The 17,336-nt window shown below is 49.8% G+C and overlaps 1 protein-coding gene across 4 annotated transcripts in view; it reads right to left on the reverse strand.

The window, feature by feature from the left end:
* nfixb (nuclear factor I/Xb) overlaps positions 1–17,336 on the reverse strand; it is a 506,036-nt gene that overhangs the window by 274,653 nt on the left and 214,047 nt on the right. The window lies entirely within an intron of this gene.

Genomic DNA, 17,336 nt, shown 5'->3' on the forward strand with positions numbered 1-17,336 from the left:
GGGTCAAAATCCTGGAACTCTCTCCCTAACAGCACTGTGGGAGCACCTTCACCACACGGACTGCAGGGGTTCAAGAAGGCGGCTCACCACCACCTTCTCCGGGGCAATTAGGGATGGGCAATAAATGCTGGCCTTACCAGCGACATCCACATCGCAGGAACAAATTTTTTAAAGAGCACGATTCTGGAGAGGAGGGGAGAGAGGGAGGAACAACAAATTGGAGAGGGAATAGCCCTGTTCTGAAAGCATGCAAAGACCACGTCAAACTGCAAACAATCAGAATGTGTGTACTGCTGCTGACCAATTCATCCCAACATTAGATGGGAGTCCAACTGGAGGTAAACCTCAATACTGCTTCTCTGTTGCTGATTTGACGCAGTGCTTATGGAGACAGTGTCAATTATTGTTGGCTGAACGAGGCCACAGTTCAAAGTTGGGTCATTCTCTGCTAATGAGTCACCAGTTCTGGCATCCGCCTTGCTGTCGACAATGGGATCCAAAGTCACGTTGAAGACTTGTTTGCTTGGGTTGCTTCTCATTGTGTGCATGTGTGTCCAATTGCTCCGGCAGAGGGATGGGTCGGGGCCACTTTCTCTGTCTCTTTCTGGGAGATTGTGGGACCGGCAACCTTGGCTACCATCCCTGAGGGAGTGCTGCACTGTTGGAGGGGCAGTATTGTAGGAGCGCAGTGCACTGTCGGAGGGGCAGTACTGAGGGAGCGCAGTGCACTGTCGGAGGGGCAGTACTGAGGGAGCGCTGCACTGTTGGAGGGGCAATACTGAGGGAGTGCTGTGCACTGTCGGAGGGGCAGTACTGAGGGAGCGCTGCACTGTTGGAGGGGCAGTACTGAGGGAGTGCTGTGCACTGTCGGAGGGGCAGTACTGAGGGAGCGCTGCACTGTTGGAGGGGCAGTACTGAGGGAGCGCTGCACTGTTGGAGGGGCAGTAGTGAGGGAGCGCTGCACTGTCGGAGGGGCAATACTGAGGGAACATGCACTGTCGGAGGGGCAGTACTGAGGGAGTGCTGCACTGTTGGAGGGGCAGTACTGAGGGAGCGCTGCACTGTCGGAGGGGCAGTACTGAGGGACCGCTGCACTGTCGGAGGGGCAGTACTGAGGGAGTGCTGTGCCCTGGACGGGGTTGGGGGTGCCACCTGACCACTTGGCCCTCTCAGCGTAACATGACAAGGCCACACAGGGCAGCGTTTCAAGAGAGTAGGGAAGGTATCGGTACAACCAGTCCAGGACTATGTCCGCACTTGGAGATTCTTACCGTGTTGGCCAAGGTGGTTATGATTTCAAAATTCTCATCCTTGTTTACAAATCCCTCCATTGCCTCGCCCCTCCCTATCTCTGTAATCTCCTCCAGCCCCACACCTCCCCAAGATGTCTGCGCTCCTCAAATTCTGTTCTCTTGAGCATCACTGATTATAATCGCTCCACCATTGGTGGCCGTGCCTTCTGTTGCCTGGGCCCCAAGCTCTGGAACTCCCTGCCTGAACCTCTCCGCCTTTCTACCTCTTTCTCCTCCTTAAAACCTACCTCTTTGACCAAGCTTTTGGTCACCTCCCCTAATTTCTACTTACGCGGCTCGGTGTCAAATTCTTATCGCATAATATTCCTCGGAGCGCCTTGGGACGTTACACTACATTAAAGGCGCTATATAAATACAAGTTGTTGTTGGGACATTGGTCAGTAGCAGTTGTCCTGCCCTCCCAATGAAAGACTTGCATTTCTATAGCGCCTTCCATGATCTCAGAACGTGCTAAAGTACTTTACAGCCAATGAAGAGCTTTTGAAGGTTTGAAGGTGTTACGTTGGAAACGGTGCAGTCAAAATGCTCAAGGTTCCACAACTAGTGATGTGATCAAGTGATAATGACTAGATTTTCTTTTTGTTGTTGATTGAGGGATAAATATTGGCCAGGACACGGGGGGATAACTTCCCTGCTCTGCTTCGAAATAGTGCCGCAGGATCTTTTACGTCCACCTGAGAGGGCAGACAGGGGCCTGGGTTTGACATCTCATCCGAAAGACGGCACCTCTGACAGCGCAGCGCTCCTGCAGTACTGCCCCTCCCGACAGTGCACTGCACTCCCTCGGTACTGCCCCTCTGACAGTGCTGCACTCCCTCGGCACTGCACTGGGAGCAGTCAGCCTAGATTTTTGTGCTCAAGTCCCTGGAGTGGGACTTGAACCCACAACCTTCTGACTCAGAGGCGAGAGTGCTGCCCACTGAGCCACGGCTGACACCAAGAGCCATGTGAGTAAGGAGCCCCGTTCTGTGAATTAAAGAGTGAATTTAATTGGAAGGACACGGGAAATGTTCAGAATATAAAGAAGGCCATTGGGTCCAGCATTCCTACCTCTTTCCACTGACAGTCAGAAGGGATTGCAATCAACTTTCGCATACCATAAATAGAGCTTTATTAATATTTTTAGATAAATATTTAATCTCTTGAGGAAAGGTCCAATATAAATACTCCCTGATCCCCAAAGGTAATCACTGAAAACTGCAGAATATATTTCTAACTCTGCTATTGATCTCGAACCTTCTGTTCTCCATGGATAATATTGCTCTCGCTGGTCCCAGCTCCAGAGACCATCACATCAGGTTGAGTACCCAATCATCTCAGGGTCTAACTTGGTACCAAGTCCGGCAATTTATATGGACAATGATCATCTGAACACTCGCATCAAATCTGGAATCTGAAGTTGAAAACATAAGAACATAAGAAATAAGAGCAGGAGTCGGCCATTCGGCCCCTCGAGCCTGCTCCGCCATTCCATAAGATCTTGGCTGATCTGATCTTGGCCTCAACTCCACTTCTCCGCTCGCCCCCCCCCCCCCCCCCATAACCCTTGACTCCCTTATCGCTCAAAAATCTGTCTGTCTCCACCTTAAATACATTCAATGACCCAGCCTCCACAGCTCTCTGGGGCAGAGAATTCCACAGATCCCCGACCCTCTGAGAGAAGAAATTCATCCTCATCTCCGTTTTAAATGGGCGAAAAACAGAACCTCACAAAGTCCAGTCACTGAAACACAATGGGCTTCATCGTGCACAGGCAGAATTGAGGCATGTAATCCCCTAGACACCGGTGGAAATCCTCCAATCCCAAATTATTAGAATGTTTTTGACTTATTTCGGCACCTTAATCCAGTGGGCCCTGCCTTTAACCTCCAATCCCTTTTGCATCCGGCTCCTTTTCAAAGGGATTATTCATCACAGAATCAACCGGCCTTGCTTGGGAACCTGATTCCAAATATCTACCTGTTCTGTGCAAAATAAAGTGCTTTCTGATCCCATGCGAGGTTTTGTCTCACCCTTTTAGTTCTGCCTTTACAGGCCCAGTTAATTAGACTGCTCGCCTCTGCATCAGTTACACCTCTCCACGTTTTAAAGGACACCCTTTGTGACTGTGACAGAGACAAACTGTCCCTCCTAGTACTTCTTGACCTGTCTGCAGCCTTTGACACGGTTGACCACTCTATCCTTCTCCAACGCCTCTCTACCATCGTCCAGCTGGGTGAGACTGCACTCGCCTGGTTCCATTCTTATCTATCTAATCATAGCCAGAGAATCGCCTGAAATAGCTTCTCTTCCTGCCCCCGCATCGTTACCTCTGGTGTGTCCCCCCCAAGGATCTATCCTTGGCCCCTTCCTACGTCTCATCTCCGTGTTGCCCCTTGGCGACATTATCCGACAACATCGCGTCAGTTTCCACATGTACGCTGATGACACCCAGCTCTACCTCACCACCACTTCTCTCGACCCCTCCACGGGTCTCTAAATTGTCACCCTGCTTGTCCGACATCCAGTTCTGGATGAGCAGAAATTTTCTGCAATTGAATATTGGGAAAACCAAAGCCATTGTTTTCGGTCCCCGCCATAAACTCCGTTCCCCAGCCACTGACTCCGTCCCTCTCCCCAACTTCTGTCTGAGGCTGAACCAGACTGTTCGCAACCTCGGCGTCATATTTGACCCTGAAATGGGCTTCCGACCACATATCCGCAGCATAACTAAGACCGCCCATTTCCACCTCCGTAACATCACCCGTCTCCGCCGTTGCCTCAGCTCATCCGCTGCTGAAGCCCTCATTCATGCCTTTGTTACCTCTCGACTTCACTATTCCCAAGCACTCCTGGCTGGCCTCCCACTTTCTACCCTACGTAAACAGGAGGTGATCCAAAACTCACCCCAAGTCCCGTTCACCCGTCGCCCCCTGTGCTCGCTGACCTACATTGGCTCCCAGTTAAGCATCGTCTCGATTTCAAAATTTTCATCCTTGTTTTCAAATCCCTCCATGGCCCTTGCCCCCTCCCTATCTCTGTAATCTCCTCCAGCCCCACAACCCCCCCGAGATATCTGCGCTCCTCTAATTCTGCCCTCTTGAGCATCCCTGATTATAACCGCTCAAACATCGGTGGCCGTGCCTTTTGTTGCCTGGGTCCTAAGCTCTGGAATTCCCTGCCTAAACCTTTGTGGGAGCTTGCTGTGCGAAAATTGGCTGTCGCGGTTCCCCACATTACAGCAGCACCCACACTTAAAAAAGTACTTCACTGGTTGCAAAGTGCTTTGAGACGACCTGTGGTTGCGAAAGGCGCTATATAAATGCAAGTCTTCTCTTTTTACCTTTATCTAACGGGAACACGATCTGCTCGTCTCTGCTCTTAATTCCAAAGAAAAAGAGCGAGATCTTGTTTTTATTTGGGTATTTCACATGTCCCAAAGCGCTTCAAAGCCAACAGGTTAGTTTCGAGGCGCAGTGACCGTTTCTATGTAGGCAAACACGGGAATTTTTTGTTGTTGTCATGGACGCTATTTACAAATTTACAAATTCAGATCAGCCTCTGTTATAGCGAGCCGTGTTTCCTGTTGCTCATGCATCTTCTTCATTCATAATATTGCAGCAGGTCATCTGAAGAGCATTGTGAAGAGGTCAGCGTGTCACTGGAAGTCTAAACACAGGGTGACCCATTCCTCGGGGGAATTCCGTTCAAGGCTATACATGCCCGCTGAGACAGAGCGGGTACCATTGTTGGGTTCTCACACTGTATCGCGGATCGGATCAGCCCGGACGATCGTCCGCTCGCCTCTGGTTCACGAGGTCGTGAGGTGGTGGGGGGGGCGGGGGGCCACTTTCAGATAAGGGCTTCAACTCACGGTCTGGGCTGGCCATCCGGTGCAAGATTGAAGGAGCTCTGCATTGCCAGGAGTATCGCATATAGGACCAAACCTTGGTTCGACCGCACTTGGAGAACCGTGCGCGTTTCTGACCTTCACGTTACAGGAAGAAAGACTTGCATTTGTCTAGCGCCTTTCACAACCGCTGGACGTCCCAAAGCGCTTTACACCCAACGGAGTGCTTTTGGAGTGTAGTCACTGTTGTAATGTGGGAAACGCGGCAGCCCGTTTGCGCACAGCAAGCTCCCACAAGCAGCAATGTGATAATGACCCAGATAATCTGTTCTTGTCATGTGGATTGAGGGATAAATATTGGCCCCGGGACACCCGGGAGAAGATCAGCCGTGATCTTATTGAATAGCGGAGCAGGTCCGAGGGGCCGAATGGCCGACTCCTGCTCCTAGTTGCGATGTTGCTCAGCACTGCACTCAGCAATGACTCAATGACCAAGCGACTGCCCATCATTTTCATGTCTGTGCACAAATACTGCGTCTAAACAAAGGTGGCACAGTAACAGGGTTGTGTCTGTTTGTATTCAAAGCAGGTAACTCAAGGCAGCTGCCACCCACAGTTTGGCAAGCTCTGCCACTTTCTTTTCTCGTGGCAATGCTTTCCTTTCCTTTCTGCGTTAAGGCGCTGGCTGCTGTTGGCACCAGTTGGCCCTGTGGCCATCCTTCAGCTCCAAGTCTAGACAATGGGGATCTATAGGCTAGTCACTGTCCTTACTCCGACCCGGAATTCTCAACCGGCAGCGAAGCAAAGGCGTTCACCGCTGGCCCAGGAATACGCTCCGCAGGTGGGACCAGCTCATCTTGGTCCATCCATTCCACAATGACCCTGATGTCCCCCATCCCCGAGTGCAGCATCCAATTGGTTCTTAAACATAAACTCCGGAACATTTCCCGTCTCCGCGCTTACTGCTGCTGAAGCCCTCATCCATGCATGACTTTGTTACCTTTAGGCTTGACTATTCCAACGCACTCCTGGCCGGCCTCCAACGTTCTACCCTACGTAAACCTGAGGTGATCCAAAACTCGGCTGCCCCGTGTCCTAACTCGCACCGAGTCCCGCTCACCCATCACCCCCGGTGCTCGCTGACCTACATTGGCCCCCGGTTAAGCAACGCCTCGATTTCAAAGTTCTCATCCTTGTTTTTCAAATCCCTCCATGGCCTCGCCCCCTCCCTATCTCTGTAATCTCCTCCAGCCCCACAATCCCCCGAGATGTCTGCACTCCTCTAATTTTGCCCTCTTGAGCATCCCTGATTATAATCGCTCCACCATCGGTGGCTGTGTCTTCTGTTGTGCAACAGAGTTCCCCCTAGTGGACTACTGCTCCACCTAGTGGACTACCGATGTACTGCAACTACCGGGGTAAATAATAAAAGGGTCATGTGGCAAGGTCACATGACAAGAGTTTCTGTGTTAAGAGCCATCTTGTTTGTTAGTGATGTCGTAAGAATATTTCACATTGGCAACGAGGATGGGATTTCTGGATATTCCAAGCTGCCTGAGCCCCAAGCTCTGGAACTCCCTGCCTAAACCTCTCTGCCTCTCTACCTCTCTTTCCTCCATCAAGACGCTTCTTAAAACCCACCTCTTTGACTAAGCCCTGCCCAAATTTCTCCTTATGCGGCTCGGTGTCAAATTTTTTGTCCCATAATACTCCCGTGAAGCGCCTGGGGACGTTTCACTACGTTAAAGGCGCTATATTAATACAAATTGTTATTGTTGTAAATGATTCCAGGGATTTTCACCCCCCCCCCCACTCTTTGGCCAGGAAGTTTATCCCTCACGTCGATCACACTCGGTGTGAGGAAGGCTAGCCGGATATCTGTGCTAAATTTGCCATTTACTCGTTGAATCGACTAAGCTTATATTCACTGGAGTTTAGAAGAATGAGAGGGGATCTCATAGCAACATATAAAATTCTGACGGGATTGGACAGGTTAGATGCAGGAAGAATGTTCCCGATGTTGAGGAAAGTCCAGAACCAGAGGTCGCAGTTTAAGGATAAGGGGTAAGCCATTTAGACTCGAGATGAGGAGAAACTTCTTCACTCAGAGTGTTGTGAACCTGTGGAATTCTCTACCACAGAAAGTTGTTGAGGCCAGTTCGTTAGACATATTCAAAAGGGAGTTAGATGTGGCCCTTACGGCTAAAGAGATCAAGGGGTATGGAGAGAAAGCAGGAATGGGGTACTGAAGTTGCATAATCAGCCATGATCATATTGAATGGTGGTGCAGGCTCGAAGGGCCGAATGGCCTGCTCCTGCACCTATTTTCTATGTTTCTATGACCCCTGGTCGAACTCTGGTCTGAAAATCGGCCGACGCGTATTATGGGTGGATAATACCAACCTACCAATCATTTCGTACCCCCACGCCCCATCCCCAGCTCCTCGCTGCAGCTGAATATCCCGCTACCCCAGCGGTCACAAGACAGGGAAGAAGAGAATGAGAGAATGGGATGAAGGGGGGAGAAAGGGAATGAGAAGGGAGAGCAAGGGGAGGTGATAGGAGGGAGAGGGCAGGGCTGGGACGGAGATGAGGGCAATGGAACATGACAAGGTTAGCAGAACCCGGGGGGGGTTAGAAGTAGAATTGAAGGATCTTGCACACATTTCAAATAGGCCTCAGTTATTTTGGTTTAAACTTGTGACCTACTTTTTAAGCATCTCACTCTTAAAAAAACAGTTGGGTTATTTTAATGAGGAACACTTGGTATCATTTGGAGCAGGGCGGAATTTTTGGGTCTCATCCAGCGGGTCAAAGATTTAGCAGATTCAAACATTGAAATCCTACACTGCAACTTGGCCGAAATATCTATTTACAAACTAAAAATCTTTAACCCTCAATTTATTAATGTCTAACTCCCCCTCCCTATGAAAACCTACGATAGTTGCCCAATGCTTTAGATAGCCCCTTGGGCAAGTCTGCGTTAACAAGGTGCAACAGCATGCTAACGCCTGCGCAATGTTCCTTGCGAAGGCTAATATTGGCCCTGAATCCGTGGATCCCCAGGGGCGGGTACGGGGTGCGCGTGCGCCCGTCGCCCATGGGGGGGGGGGGCGCTCCGCGAGTTCCGTGTTGAGGCACACTCCCTACGCATGCGCCTAAACCCGGAACTTGCAATCAGGCAAGCATCCCCTCGACAGATCGCACGCACCCGGAAGTGAAGGGGCCTCCGCGGGCAGAGAGTTGGCCAACTCCTGCCCGGCGAATGCCCGTGAAATTCTTACGCCTGGCAACAGCAGGCGTAGGGCCTGCTTTCGTCAGCGTAAGACTTTTAAAGGGCAGAAAAAGAAAAAATATTCAATAATTTAAACATTTAAAAACCTGTGAAATAAGGTACGTTTATTTCTAGACCCTTTAAAATATGCAAGTGTAATTTTCAAATTCTTTGTTCAATAATTATACTTTCATACTTCATCATCATCATAGGCAGTCCCTCCGAATCGAGGAAGACTTGCTTCCACTCTTAAACTGAATCCTTAGGCAGCTGAACAGGCCAATACGAGAGCCACAGTCCCTGCCACAGGTGGGACAGACAGTGGTTGAGGGAAAGGGAGGGTGGGACAGGTTTGCCGCACGCTCCTTCCGCTGCCTGCGCTTGCTTTCTGCATGCTCTCGGCGATTCATACTCATGGCGATTCCGTACATACGGAACTCACCACAAGTATGAACGGGAATGCTCCCTGCTTTGAGTGGTTGGGCCGGCCCATGTGATCCCAGGGACGCTTGCATGTGCCTGCTTCCCTGAGATACGTGGGCCTCCTCGCAGGCCTTCACGGAGAGGCCCAGGAGCGCGAGTCTCTGTACCTCCAGATGAATTCGCAGATATTTCTCAGGATCGAGGCATCCACACAGAGCTCTTGCGTCTCGCCGATCTGCATTTAAAAACGTGGCCTACTTTTGTAAAAAACACTACGCCCTTCTTCAGGCTCCCAGCTCCCTCATTATTGCCGAGTTTGGGTTGAACCTCCTGTTTTCTTTTTGTTTTTAAATCCCCCTGACTGGGAGGTGTGGGAAAACAATTTAAGCACATTTCAGGTGGAGGCCCGGTTCACCATCAAAACACAATCCGGTGTTAATCTGTGTGACGGAGAACTGTGAGGAAAACAAATCAAACGCATTCCTAACATCCTTCATGCTGCCATTAATTTGCTTGGTTCCCGACCGACACAAGTTAAAAGATGGGCACTTTGCCTGGTTCCGCACCTGTGATGCGCCTTCGGATGTTTTACGACGTTAAAGGCACGATAGCAACGTTTACATTTGTAAGGCTAAATAGCATTGTGATCTGTCTCATCTTTTTGGTCAGCTGTGGCCCAGTGGGCAGCACGCTCGCCTCTGAGTCAGAAGGTTGTGGGTTCGAGTCGCACTCCAGAGACTTGAGCACAAAAATCCAGACCGACACTCCCAGTGCGGTGTATGGCTCAGAGACATGGACCATGTACAGCAGACACCTCAAGACGCTGGAGAAATACCACCAACGATGTCTCCGCAAGATCCTGCAAATCCCCTGGGAGGGCAGAAGGACCAACATCAGCGTCCTCATTCAGGCCGACATCCCCAGCATCGAAGCACTGACCACACTCGATCAGCTCCGCTGGGCGGGCCACATTGTCCACATGCCAGACACAAGACTCCCAAAGCGAGTGCTCTGCTCGGAGCTCCTTCACGGCAAACGAGCCAAAGGTGGGCAGTGGAAACGTTACAAGGACACCCTCAAAACCTCCCTGATAAAGTGCAACATCCCCCACTGACACCTGGGAGTCCCTGGCCAAAGACCGCCCTAAGTGGAGGAAGTGCATCCGGGAGGGCGCTGAGCACCTCGAGTCTCAACGCCGAGAGCATGCAGAAACCAAGCGCAGGCAGCGGAAAGAGCGTGCGGCAAACCTGTCCCGCCCTCCCCTTCCATCAACCATCTGTGACAGAGTCTATTGGACTGTTCGGCGACCAAAGAACTCACTTCAGGAGTGGAAGCAAGTCTTCCTCAATTCAGAGTGACTGCCTATGATGTATGAGTGCTGAGGGAGTGCTGCACTGTCGGAGGTGCCATCTTTCGGATGAGACGTTAAACCGAGGCCTCGTCCACTCTCTGAGGTGGATGTAAAAGATCCCACAATGCTATTTCGAAGAAGAGCAGGGGGAGTTATCCCCGGTGTCCTGGGGCCAATATTTATCCCTCAATCCACATCACTAAAACAGATTATCTGATCATTATCACTTTGATGTTTGTGGGAGCTTACTATGCATAAATTGGCTGCCATGTTTCCTACATTACAGCAGTGACTACACTCCACAAGGGTCACAGACCCGAAATATTAACTCTGTTTCTCTCTCCACAGACGCTGCCTGACCCACAGATTTCCAGTATTTTCTGTTTTTATTTCAGATTCCAGCATCAGCGGTATTTTGCTTCTGCTCCAAAAGTACTTCATTGGCTGTAAAGCACATTGGGACGTCCGGTGGTCGTGAACGGTGCTAGATAAATGCAAGTCTTTCTTTTTTTTTATAACTGGCACACAGAATATTTTCCCTTATGTCAATAGCTCAGTCACACACACACACACATACCACACACACATACACACACACATACCACACACACATACACACACACACACACATACCACACACACATACACACACACATACCACACACACATACACACACACACACACACACACACACACCACACACAAACACACACATGCATACCACACTCACACACACACACATACACACACACACACACACACACACACCACACACACACATACACATACATACCACAAACACACACATACATACCACACACACACATACACACACAAACACACACACACATTCACACACAAACACACACACACATACCACACACACACACACCACACACATACACACAAACACACACATACATTCACACACAAACACACACACACAACACAAACACACACACACACACATACACATAAACACACAGTCACACACACACCCACTCTCAGACACACACACACACAAATACAAACACACACACACTCATACACACAAACACACAAATACGAACACACACACACACTCTCACAAACACACACACACATACATACACAAATACACACACACATAGGCACACAAACAAACACACATACACTCACACACACAATACACACACACACACATACGCACACACAATGCACACACACACACACACAATACACACACACACACTCCCACACACACATACAAAATCACACACACATACATCAACAAAATCACATATGCACACACATACACACAAACAAACACACACACACACACACACACACAATACGCACACACAAACACACATACGCATACACAATATACACACACACACAAACATTCCTTATACCTACAAACAAAACAGATTTTGACACAGGACAATGACCGTGGCCCCCAAAATAAGGACCCACTGGTCATATGAGGATACAGAGAGGTCACATTGGTTCAGTGGGCAGCACTCTCACCTCTGAGTCAGGTGGTTCTGTGTTCCCACTGTAGGGAAGCGAGCGCAGAATCTTGGCTGGCACACCGGTGCAATATTGAAGGGATACTTCACTGTCAGAGTCACTGCACTTTAAATGTGACTTTAAACCGAGCCCTTGTCTGCCAGTGTTGTTGGTTCAGGCGGGCTTCAAAAAAATCTCACGGCTTTATTTAAAGAGCAGCGAGTACTCCTCATGCAATCCTCTCTCAACCAATGACGCCAAACTGGATTCATTGGCCATTTATTTAATTTGCTGTTTGCAGCAGTTAGCCGTTGAACTATCGGGGGGTCAAGGGTTATGGGGAGCGGGTGGAGAAGTGGAGTTGAGGCCACGATCACATCAACCATGATATACTCCTGCCTACTCCTGCTCCTATTTCTTATGTTCTTATATTGCTGCCACATCTGTCTAGATCTAGTATTTAGGCTTGTATCCCCTTGTGTACAGAAGATTAAGGGGTGATCTAATTGAGGTGGTTAAAATGATTAAAGAATTTCATATAATAGAGAGAAAGTGTTTCTTCTGGTGGGGGGAGTCCAGAATAAGGGGGCATTACCTTAAAATTAGAGCCAGGCTGTTCAGCGTTGACGTCAAGAAGCACTTTGTCACACACAGGGCTATTGGAAATATGGAATTCTTGCCCCCAAAAAACTGTTCAGGCCAGGGGTCAATTGAAAAAGTTCAAGACTGAGAATGATAGATTTTTGATCGGTAAGGGTATTGCTTGTCCGACATCCAGTACTGGATGAGCAGAAATGTTCTCCAATTAAATATTGGGAAGACCGAAGCCATTATCTTTGGTCCCCACCACACACTGTGTTCCCTAGCCTCCATCCCTCTCCCGAGCATCAATCTGAGGGTGAACAAGATTGTTTGCAACCTAGGCGTCATATTTGACCCTGAAAGGAGTTTCCAGCCACATATCCGCGGCATAACTAAAACCGCCTTTTTTCACCTCCGTAACATCGCCCGCCTCCGCCCCTGCCTCAGCTCTTCTGCTGCTGAAACCCTCATCCATGCCTTTGCTACTTCTAGACTTGACTACTCCAATTCACTCCTGGCCGGCCTCCCACATTCCACACTAGGTAAACTAGAGGTCATCCAAAACTCGGCTGTCCGTGTCCTAACTCACACCAAGTCCCGCTCACCCGTCACCCCTCTGCTCGCTGACCTACATTGGCTCCCAGTTAAACCATGCCTCGATTTCAAAATTCTCATCCTTGCTTACAAATCACTTCATGGCCTCGCCCCTCCGCCCCCCCCCCCCCCCCCCCCCTCGTCTCTGTAATCTTTGTCAGCCTCACAATCCCACAAGGTCTCTGCGCTCCTCCATTTCTGCCCTCTTGAGCATCCCTGATTATAATCGCTCAACCATCGGCGGCCGTGCCTTCTGTTGCCGGGGCCCCAAGCTCTGGAACTCCCTGCCTAAACCTCCCCGCCTCTCTACCTCTCTTTCCTCTTTTAAGTTGCTCCTTAAAACCGCCCTCTTTAAACAAGCTTTTGATCATCTGCTGTAATTTCTTCTGTAGCTCATTGTCAAATTTACCTGTTTTGTCTTGTAACACTGTTGTAAAGCGCCTTGGGATATTTTACTATGTTAAAGGTGTGACATAAATAAAAGTTATTATTATTAAGGGATCTGGAACCAAGGCAGATCAGCCATGCTCTAACTGATGTTCTATTGCTGTTCCTAATGTTGCTACATTCGCATATGCACTTGAAGGGCTGCCAGTTAAGCAACACCTCGATTTTAAAATTCTCAATATTTGTTTTCAACTGCCCTCCATGGCCTCGCCCCTCCCTATCTCTGTAACCTCTTGCAGCCCCACAACACCCCTGAGATATCTGCGCTCCTCAAACTCTGCCCTCTTGACCATCCCTGATTATAACCGCTCCACCATTGGCGGCCGTGCCTTCAGCTGCCTTGGCCCCAAGCTCTGGAGCTCCCTCTCTAAGCCTCTCCGCCTCTCGCTCCTCCTTCTCAAAACCTATCTCTTTGACCAAGCCTTTGGTCAATCTGCCCCAATACCTCCTTGGTGTGGCCAGGTGCCAAGTTTTGTTTCGTGACACTCCTTGTCCTATGAAGAAGCTTGGGACATCGTGCCAGCTGAGCGCTGATAAGGCTCTGCTTAGATTTCAGCCTTTCGTGTGCAGTTCTTCAACTTAAAAAAAAACCTCTCCTATAATGAGCCTGTCTGAAATAACTTAACCCCCATCAGAATGTAGCTGATGTACTACTGTACAATATCGGGGTTATGTAAATCTCCAGCTCGGCTGTAAGTCAGCGAGTTGTTATTTAGCTACACATCTGCCCTTTCTGAAGCGAGTTGGCACTGATGAATATCTCCCGATGCCTAGAGGGGGAGCACCTGCGTTGTTCCGCGGCCCTGTATATATTCCGAATAAAGACAGCAATCAAATGCAACAATAATCTACAATTGCAACCTGCTTGCCTAGACTCGGGCGAATATTTTCTCCAGCAGAAAAAAAACAGACGAATTTCCGATGCAGGCCCATGTTGCGAGGATGTTGGATTTCCATCACCCTCGCCCCCCCGTGAGCGGAAGGGCCCCTGGTCACTCACAGTCATCTTCACTTTGGTAACAAGTCCGCGCCAAGTTCTCCTGCGTCAGCTCTCGTTCACCCATCCCTCGCTGGCCTACACTGGCTCCCGGTCCGGCAACGCCTCGATTTTACAACCCTCGTCCTAGTTCTCAGCCTTTGCCCCACCGCTCCCCCCACCCCCCGACCCTCCCTAGTTCCGTGACCTTCTTCGGCCCGACAGCCCTCCGCAATCTCTGTGCTCCTTCAGTTGTGTCATCTCGTTGACACTCTCGTTGAGCACTCTTGTTGACATTCCAGTACTGAGGGAGTGCTGCACTGTCGGAGGTGCCGTCTTTCGGATGAGACCTTAAACCGAGGCCCCATCTGCCCTCTCAGGTGGACATAAAAGATCCCAGGGCACTATTTCGAAGAAGAACAGGGGAGTTATCCCCGGTGTCCTGGGGCCAATATTTATCCCTCAATCAACACAACAAAAACAGATGATCTGGTCATTATCACAGTGCTGTTTATGGGAGCTTGCTGTGCACAAATTGGCTGCCGGGTTTCCCACATTACAGCAGTGACTACACTCCAAAACTACTTCATTGGCTGTAAAGCGCTTCGAGACGTCCGGTGGTCGTGAAAGGCGCTATATAAATGCAAGTCTTTCTTGCGCATCCCCCATTTTCATCGGAGGCCGTGCCTTCAGCTGCCTGGGCCCTAAGCTCTGGAACTCCCTCCCTAAACCTCTCCGCCTCTCTACCTCTCCCTCCTGATTTAAGACGCTCCTTTAACTCTACCTCTTTGACCAAGCTTTTAGTCACCTGCTCTAAGTTGGTTTGCTGCTCCATTTGATTGCTGTCCTTTGTCGGAAAAAATATACAGGGACACAAAACAACACAGGTGCTGTGTCTCTAGGCATCAGGAGATAGTCATCAGTGACAACTGGCTCGCGGCAGGGCAGATGTGTAGCTAAATAACAATACATTGTTTTACAGTAGCGCTGGAGATTGGCACAATCTCATGCAATGATTTTTGCACCAAGCATCGTCATGCACAGGTCTGATGTGGGCTCAAATGTTGCCTTGTATCCCTCCTGTGAAATGCCTTGGGATTTTTCGCTGCGTTAAAGGCGTTAGATAAATGCAAAGTCTTTCTTTAATTGCTGTCCATTCCATCTCAATGATATGAAGTGATAGGCTGAGTCACAGCTTGTGGGTTGACCACAATACGAAATCGGTGAATTCTCACTGCGGAGATTGACCAACTAATTCTTCTCCTGGGAATCCGTCAGAATCAAAAATCCATCGGTCTCTGCCTTGAATATCCTCAACGACTGAGCCTCCCCAGCCCTCTGGGGTAGAGAATTCCCAAAGATTCACCCTCCTCTGAGTGAAGAAATTTCTCCTCATCTCAGTCCCCTTATTCTGAGACTGTGTGACCCCTGGTTCGAGACTCCCCTGCCCTGTGAGCCCTGTCAGAATTCAACGAGATCGGCCTGAACTCGGATCCCAGGCCGAAATACTTGACCGATAATCTTGAAGAGCAGACTCCTCCTGGCTTGGTCTGGTTGCCACGGGCGACGTGACTGTTCCTGCGCTGTTCCAGCCAATGAATGTACGAGGGCTGTGCGTGGCTCCCTCACTGAGTGAATGCATTGTTATCCGCTGCACGTCAACGCTGCCTGAAGCTAATTGGCATTGGTGAACATTCCACAATGTTTGGAAGGGACATCTCTGGATTGTGCAAGGATTGACACAGAAGCATCTGTGGGGATGTCGAACAGTCTGTTGCTTGTTCGGTGAAGGCCCAAGCCCTGTGGCGCAAGACGCCGGCAAGGTTAGGAGGAGTGCACCATACGAGGCGACAAACCATGAGGCAGTGGTTAGGTGGTCCTACCAGCCTCCACCAGCCAAACAAGCAATATGGGGGTCCGCATGGGAGGGGCAAAGCAGAGGCAACAGATAAATAATTGTGGAGCTGAGTCCATGATCGGATCAGCCATGATCTCATTGAATGGCGGAGCAGGCTCGAGGGGCCGTATGGCCGACTCCTGCTCCTATTTCTTATGTTCTTATGTAACACGCCTGACGTGCTCAAGCACGCTTTGCGTCAACTGCAAAGTGGTTCTCCCCTCCCGCCCCCACCCCCACCTCCTTCCCGCCCAAGCATCTGGCTGAAGAAAGATAACTGGTTGCTGGAGATAGCCACTGATAGCTGACAGGCATTGGTCAGTTTGGAAATGGGGGCTGTGGGGTGGGGGGGGAGGGGGAGGGGGAGGGGGCGGTGGGGGAGGTGAGATAATTATTCATTACAAGCTCTGTTCCTCCCGCTCGACAATAACCTTCCTCGTCCTTGAGGAACCCCCATAAGAACATAAGAATTAGGTGCCGGTGTCGGCCATTCGGCCCCTCGAGCCTGCTCCGCCATTCAATAAGATCACGGCTGATCTTCTACCTCAATTCCACTTTCCTGCACTGTCCCCATATCCCTTGATTCCCTTAATATCAAAATCTATCGATCTCAGCCTTGAATATACTCAATGACTGAGCCTCCACAGCCCTCTGGGGTAGAGAATTCCGAAGATTCACCACCCTCTGAGTGAAGAAGTTTCTCCTCATCTCCGTCCTAAATGTCCGACCCCTTATTCTGAGATTGTGACCCCTGGTTCTAGACTCCCCAGCCAGGGGGAAACATCCTCCCTGCATCTACCCTGTCAGAATGTTGTATGTTTCAATGAGATCACCATGATGGAGGAGCGTGAATGTCCCCACTACGGATTCCTAGGAGAAGAATTACTTGGTCAATCTCCACAGTGAGGAGACATCCGACCTCCCTGGTCCCATCTATCGGTATCCACATAGTGAAGGCAGTGGGTATTCTAGGTGAGTGGACTAAATGGTTGCGGGCCGGATCCACTACCAATTACTCCACAACATCAAGCCTCCCCAGGGCTCAGTTCCTGAAACAAACTTGATTATTGGGCAAATCAATCAAGTTTCTAATGGATGTTATGCAGGATTATACCAGATATACGGCACAGAAACAGGCCATTCGGCCCAACCAGTCCA

The sequence above is a fragment of the Pristiophorus japonicus genome, chromosome 24 (assembly GCF_044704955.1).
Source record: "Pristiophorus japonicus isolate sPriJap1 chromosome 24, sPriJap1.hap1, whole genome shotgun sequence".
NCBI lineage: Eukaryota > Metazoa > Chordata > Chondrichthyes > Pristiophoridae > Pristiophorus > Pristiophorus japonicus.